General features: G+C 33.2%; 1 protein-coding gene and 1 long non-coding RNA gene across 2 annotated transcripts in view; one reads left to right on the forward strand and one right to left on the reverse strand.

Annotated features, from left to right (window-relative positions):
* Positions 1–7500, forward strand: part of LOC123502030 — a 158491-nt gene that overhangs the window by 143141 nt on the left and 7850 nt on the right. The window lies entirely within an intron of this gene.
* LOC123502031 overlaps positions 6533–7500 on the reverse strand; it is a 37566-nt gene continuing 36598 nt past the window's right edge. The window contains exon 3 of the long non-coding RNA XR_006673778.1: positions 6533–7267. This is a non-coding gene — a long non-coding RNA (uncharacterized LOC123502031). The remainder of the gene's footprint in view (positions 7268–7500) is intronic.

A 7500-nucleotide genomic window follows, 5' to 3' on the forward strand; every position in this document is an offset into this window, starting at 1 on the left:
TTATGGGAGGAAGGTAAAAGAGGGGAGGAGAGAGAGGAGAAGAGGGGAGTGAAAGAGGGGAAGTTAGGTTAAGGGGAGAAAAGAGTGTGAGGTGGGGAAGGAGAGGGGAGAAGAGGGAAGGAAAGAAAGATTGTGAGGTGAGAAGGAGAGGGAAGGAGAGGAGGAGGAAGAGAGGAGGAGGAGGAGGAGGAGGAGGAGGAGGAGGAGGAGGAGGAGGAGGAGGAGAAAGAGGAAAAGGAGGAGGAGGAGGAGGAGGAGGAGGAGGAGGGGAGGCTTGTATGAAACGCAAAAGAATTGAGGCTGAGAGAAAGGGACGTAGGCTGAGAGAGAGAGAGAGAGAGAGAGAGAGAGAGAGAGAGAGAGAGAGAGAGAGAGAGAGATTGTGTGTGCGTGTGTGTGTAAAACAAAACCTTGAAAAGACAGAATTTGAAAAGAAAAACAAACAGAGCTGGAAGAGAAGGAGGAAGAGGAAGAGGAGGAGGAGGAGGAGGAGGAGGAGGAGGAGGAGGAGGAGGAGGAGGAGGAGGAGGAAAAATGTCAAAGGAATACAGAGAAGGCGAAACAAAAAATTGAAGAAGAGATAAGAAGAAATGAACGAATAGACCACAAGAGAATGGGAAAAGTGATGACAGAGAGAGAGAGAGAGAGAGAGAGAGAGAGAGAGAGAGAGAGAGAGAGAGAGAGAGAGAGAGAGAGAGAGAGCGTGTCTTTCTCTACCTCTTTATTCCGTAGTTTTTCTTGATTTACGACGAAAAGTTTGTCCGTTGGGAAGAAGAAGAGGAGGAGGAAGAGGAGGAGGAGGAGGAGGAGGAGGAGGAGGAGGAGGAGGAGGAGGAGGAGGAAGGAGAAAAATTGCAAGGAAAGTAAGACAAAGAAGACGAAAGGAGAGGGAAGAGCCAAGAAAAATGGAGATAAAAGGAAAGAAGAAAGAAGAAAATGATGAAAGAGAAGAAAGAAATAGTAATGATAAAAAGAGAGGAGAAAAAATGAAGAAAGAAAGAAAGAAAAGAAAAGAAAAAGATTGGAAGTAGGAGAAAAAAAAAAAAAAATAAGGGAATGAAACGTGAGAAGGAAGGAAAGGAAAAAAAGGAAAAAATATGAAAATAAAAAGATGAAAAGAAAAGAAAGAGAGAAAGTCAAGTATTAAGAAATCAAGGAAATTCTTTAAATGTTACATCAAAAATAGTGAAATGTGTAAAAAAAGGACATGAAAACAAACTCTCTCTCTCTCTCTCTCTCTCTCTCTCTCTCTCCTGTCACGCCACACATAAAACACAAGCAGATGAAATCATTACCAATAAAACGCGAATAAAATTGTCAGCCCTGAAATAGAAAATAAAAAATTCGCACAGAAAACGGCGCCATTAAAAGAGAAAACGGACACAGCGGCGCTCAAAAAACAAAGAGCAATAAAAATAAGAATAAAAAAATACAAAAATAATATTATATGAAATGTAAACAAAGACAGAAAATGTGACAACAATATTTTTCTTCTTTTTTTTCATCTTTTTTTTTACTTTTTTTATTGGTGAAAAGTTTTATTTTTATTTTTGTCTATTTATTTATTTTGTTTTTATAGAGCAGGTAATAAATGTGTGTTTGTCTTTTTCTTTCTTGTTTTTTTTTTTTTTCTTTAGTGCAATGAGTGTAAGGAAGAGAAAGAGGAAGATGAGTAAAGGGAAAGAGGAGGAGGAGGAGGAGGAGGAGGAGGAGGAGGAGGAGGAGGAGGAGGAGGAGGAAGAACAAGAAGAACAAGAAGAACAAAAAGAACAAGAAGAAGAAGAGGAAGAGGAGGAAGAGGAAGAGGAGGAGGAGGAGGAGGAGGAGGAGGAGGAGGAGGAGGAGGAGGAGGAGGAGGAGGAGGAGGAGGAGGAGGAGGAGGAGGAGGAGGAGGAGGAGGAGGGAAAGGAGGAGGGAGAAGAAAAAAAAGAAGAAAAAAAAGAAGGAGGAGGAGGAAGAGGATGAGGAGGAATAGGAGGAGAAGGAAGAAGAGGAGGAGGAGGAAAAGAGTAGGAGAAAAAGGAAGAGGAAGAAGAGAAGGAGGAGAAAGAAAAAGAAGAAAAAAAGATAATGATTTTGAGAGCAGAAGAAAAGTGAAAAAGAGAAGAAAAAATGAATAATGGCTGTATTTTAATCCGTTTTCTAATTTGGTTCTTGTCAATTATTCTCTCTCACGTCAAGAAGAGAGACAATAATTCGTTTTTTTTTCTCTCTCTCTTTTATAAATTGTCATCAGGAATTTACCAAAAAAAAAAAAGCAAACTCATAATTTCAAGGTAATTTTTGCTGACATTTTTTTTTTCCCCTCTATTTCGGATAAAAGTATTGATGATTATTAATTTCCATTTTTCCTTGTAGTTTTCTTTGATCAATTTTTCACCTTCCTATTCAATTATTTTCTGCAAGTACGAGAAAAGATAATCGTGTTTAATTTTTCCATTTTTTTATTTTCATAGTTTTTCCTCCTATTCATGATTATTTTACTTTATTTTTTTTATTTTTAGTTGTTCTTCCATTAACTCATCACCTTCCTTCCAATTAAGTCGAAGGAAAAGAATATTACAATTACAATTTTCATATGCAATTAATCGAGTGTTATTTCTTTTTTTTTCATTTTTTTCATTGTGTACTATTTATTATTTTCTCATTTTTACCTTACAGTTATTTTTCCATTAATTTATCACCTTCCTTTTAACTAGAACGAAGGAAGAGAACATTACAATCACAATGTTCATATTCAATTAATCCTGTTTTTTCATTTTTTTTTCATAGTCGTTATTCCTTTTCATTATTTTTCTCTTCATTTTTACCTTAGTTATTTTTTTTCATCAACTCTTAACCTTCCTTTCAACTTACAATTTTCATTCATTTTTTTTTTTACTGTTGGTTAGAGTAAAAGATATTGTTTTATTTTCTTCTTATCTTATTTTTCATATTTTTTTAGTCCTATTCATAACTTTTCGCTCCATTTGTATTTTATAGTTGTATTTCAATCAATTCTGAACTTCCTTCCAACTAAAACGAAGGAAAAGAACAAAACAATTCATTTTTTTTTTTTATATTCAATTAATCGTGTGTTATTTTTTTTTAATATATTTCGTAAGTTTTTAATCCTATTCATTACTTTTCTTTTCATTTTTACCTTATTTCCATCTTATTTTTCATAGTTTTTAGTCCTATTCATAACTTTTCACTTAGTTTTATTTCTATAAGGTAAAAATGAAGAGAAAAGTAATAAATAGGATTAAAACTATGAAATAAAAAAAATACACGATTAATTGAATTATAAAAATTTTAATTGTTTTGTTTTTTCCTTCGTTTTAATTGGAAGAAAGGTTCAGAATTAATTGAAATACAACTAAAAACAAAAATTTTCTTCTATCAATTAAAACGAAGGAAAAGAACATTACAATTCTCATTCAATATTTTTTTTCTGTTTTTTTTTTTCATTTTCATAGTTTTTAGTCTTATTGATGATTATTTACTTCAGTTTTACCTTACAGTTGTTCTTCCATCAATTTCTAACCTTCCTTTCAATTAAAACGAGGGAAAACAACATTACATTTCTCATTCATTTTTTTTTCTGGTTAGAGTAAAACATTTTTTTTTTTTCATTCATAGTTTTTAATCTTACGATATTTTTACTTCATTTATTTTTTATTGTTGTTCTTCTATCAATTTTTCATCTTCCTTCCGATTGAAACGAAGGAAAACAACACAACTAACCTTTTCATATTCAATTATTTTCCAGTTTTATTTTCATTTCATAGTTTTTTTTCCCTTCTAATTTTTCCTTTCATCAATCATTATCCCAATTTAAACGAAGAAAAGAACAACACAACTAACATTTTCTTATTTAATTCTTTTCTGTAAGTGAGAGAAAACGATGATTCTGTTTATTTTGATTTCCTAGTCTTTGCTCCTATTCATGATTTTTTTTTCATTCTAATTCTCCCTTATAGTTATTTTCCTTTTACCAATTCCTTTTTTTTCATTTTTTTGTATTCATTATTTTTTTCTTTATTTCATTTTCACCTTATATTTTTTTTATCAATTCTTCACTTCCTCCCAATTAAAACAAAGAAAAGAACAACATCAGTAAAAATTTTTATATTCAATTCTTTTCCTGCTGGTTAAAGAAAAGACAATCACGTTTTATTTTCATTTCAGTTTTTTTTTCATTAAAATTTTACCCTCTGATTGTTTTCCTTTCGTCAAATCTTTTCCCAATTAAAACAAAGAAAAAGAAGAAAACAATTACAGCTCTCTTATTCAATTATTTTCCTGCTGGTTCGAGAAAACACAAACAGGTTTTATTTTCACGTCATTTCATAGTTTTTTTTATTCTAATCTTCCTATTTTTTCCTTTAATGAATTCTTTTCCCAAATAAACAAATAAAAAAAAGAAAACAATTACATCTCTCATAATCAATTATTTTCCTACTGGTTTGAGAAAAGACAATCACGTTTTATTTCCATTTCAAAGTTTTTTATTATTTTCATTTCATTTCACAGTTTTCACTTCAACATTTATCTCGTACCTGAATAAAAACACCACTGTTACCAAATACTGGGTCACCTTACGTCACTGTTACCAATGCTATCGTGGCCTTTCTCCTTTAAAAGTTCAGAACATTTCAAACTTAAAAAACGTCTGCCATTTGATTTAAAAGTCCTGGCATTTAAAGATCAAGTGTCCATCGATGTCCTCAGTTTTATCTCAGGTTCGTAGTGTTGAAAAGATTGACACTGCATTAAAAAACTTTGACCTTAAATTTCTTACACTTTTATCTTTATTTAGACATCAGAGTGCGTGATTTATTTATTGCTTTCTGTCTAGACGGTCACTCTCGTCTCGTGTCCCTTTGGAAAGTGTTATTTGGAGCTGGTAATCAACAATCATTGCTACCCTTTCTCTTCCTCTCCCATCCATTATTAACTTTCCTACTAAACAATTCTCTCTCTCTCTCTCTCTCTCTCTCTCTCTCTCTCTCTCTCTCTCTCTCTCTCTCTCTCTCTCTCTCTCTCTCTCTCTCTCTCTCTCTTCATACCTTGTTTTTGTCCATCTTTAACCTAACCTTCTCTCATTTTCTCTCCCACACATTTTATTCCGCCTCTCCCAACTCTCCTCCCATCCATCACTAACCTCATAACTAATAAACAACTTTCCTTAATCATCTCAAGCTCTTTAGACATTTTTTCATATTTTTTTTGGTTAATATCTGTAGTAATTTGTCATAAGTCTGTGTAGCTTAGGAGGGACAGAATCAACTCTTTTTTTTTTATGTACGAGATGAAAGCTGGCCAAAAGTAACATGAAACGAAAATAAAAGGCTCACTTAGGTGCCAGTTCCCTTACAGGTCAGAGAAAGTTAGCTAATAAAAGAGATAAATGTCTTGAAACCTCCACCTCTCTTATCTCCTGTAAATATCAAGGTGGAACAAGAAATAATGGGTTCAAGCTTGAAAAATAAGGTTCAGAGAGGATATACGAAGGAATTAGTTGCCATATAGAGTGATAGACTAGACTCAGTAATGAAGCTGAGTCATTATAGAGGTTTAACCCTTCCAGTACTGGATGCATTTTTTTATCTTGAGTTTTGGTATGATTAGACGATTTTATTGACATTGGGAAGGGTTTATGGAGGTCAGAAGATTAATAGCCAGAATCCTCACTGTTTCGATCCCCACATAAATCTTTCCAGCTGTATAAAATCAACAAATAGTAAGCAGAATGAATATGAAAACACATCATAACACTGAAGGAGTTATCTAACCTAATTAACCCAACCTGACCTAACCTATTAAAAGAAGGTAAGACAAATATAAGGATGGGGATGATAGGTGGATATAAATAGGTGTGCTTTGTAATGACTCTGCCACGTGTAGGTCTAATGGGCTCTTGTCGCTTCACTTATTCTCTGGTGTTTTGTTCCTGTTACGGTGATCTGCGTGCTAACAATGGAGAGTCTTGGCAGTGAATAAGATGAGGCAAAAGGTTACTAGAAAATGACAGTACTTGATTTTAACCCCTTCAGTACCATGACGCATCTCCATATCCATTCTGCTTATAGTACTATTTGGTGATTTCAAACAGCTTCAGAAACTCCTGTGTAAAATTTAAATAGTGAAGACTCTGGTCGTTAATCTTCTGACTTCCATAAAGTTTTCCTAATGTCAATAAAATGGTCTAATCGTACACAAATCTCAAGGTAAAAATGTGTCCCAGAATTGAAGATATTAAACATGATACATATTTATGCCTTACACCAAAGATGCGCTTGGGAGGTGATATGGGCTCTAATATGGATACCACTTTAAATAAAATTGCCTGCGCTGGACAACACTTCCCATATACTACATGCGCTATAGGCCTTATCATAAAAAAAAAAAAAATTCATCTTCTTGTTTACTTTCTCTTGAATAGAAGAAAGATATATAGAGAAGAATGACAGAGAGAGAGAGAGAGAGAGAGAGAGAGAGAGAGAGAGAGAGAGAGAGAGAGAGAGAGAGAGAGAGAGAGAGAGAGAGGCAAAACAAGAAAACGACAACAAAATAATTCGAGAAACACGTAAGAAAAAGAGAAAGAAATAAAGCAAAATAGATAAATGAATAAAAAAAACAAAAAAAAATGAAAAGGAAATAATGTTGAATTGTTTCAGCACGAGAAGAGCAGCGAATTCTTGCCCAATAAGAAACAAAAAAATATGGAAGACTTTTGATCGACTAGAAATAAATAAGAGAATAAAAAAAGTGAATGAATAGTGTAGAGCTATCAGAGTAATAAACACGAGCGTGGCAGTGAATCAAAGTCAGGTGAAATAGCTGGCTTGGAATTAACTATGACGAGGAAAACGTGGTGAGTCTTGCACTAAATCTTGTCTTGCCGGAATAGAAATAAAAAAATAAATAAATGGAGAGAGAAAAAAAAAAATGAACGTGCGTATTTGAGAAAAGTGAAAGTGAAGCAAATAAACTAAACTAGAATTAAATGAAGCAAGGAAAAAAAAACTGTATGAATTCTAGTCGTGAAATAAAGGGATAAATAAACAACTGAATATATACTGGTAATAAAACAACAGACAAATAAATTAAGACTTTTTTTTTCTATTTTTACACTATATTTTTCTTCTATCATGCTTTCATTTACCTTTTTCTTAGTTTGCACATATTTTCTTTCTCTCGTGTATTTAATTCCACTTCATTTCAAGCATTTTCACCTGAGGATGACATTTCACTCAGCCAGTTTTTCGTCTTCACTTCTTCACTGTCACAAAAAATAGTGTATCATGTATTAACTAACATTTCATTCAGTTTTCAGCGTGAAGATTAAGGAAGTAAAATGTTTGTAGTAGTAGTAGTAGTAGTAGTAGTAGTAGTAGTAGTAGTAGTCGTAATCCTTCTTTCTAACATCACTTTTCATCCTCATCCATAAATTTGCCTAATCTTTTAAATTTCCCTAATGACAACTGATTATTGAAATTGTTTCATTCATCTACC

This window comes from Portunus trituberculatus, chromosome 10 (genome assembly GCF_017591435.1).
Source record: "Portunus trituberculatus isolate SZX2019 chromosome 10, ASM1759143v1, whole genome shotgun sequence".
NCBI lineage: Eukaryota > Metazoa > Arthropoda > Malacostraca > Decapoda > Portunidae > Portunus > Portunus trituberculatus.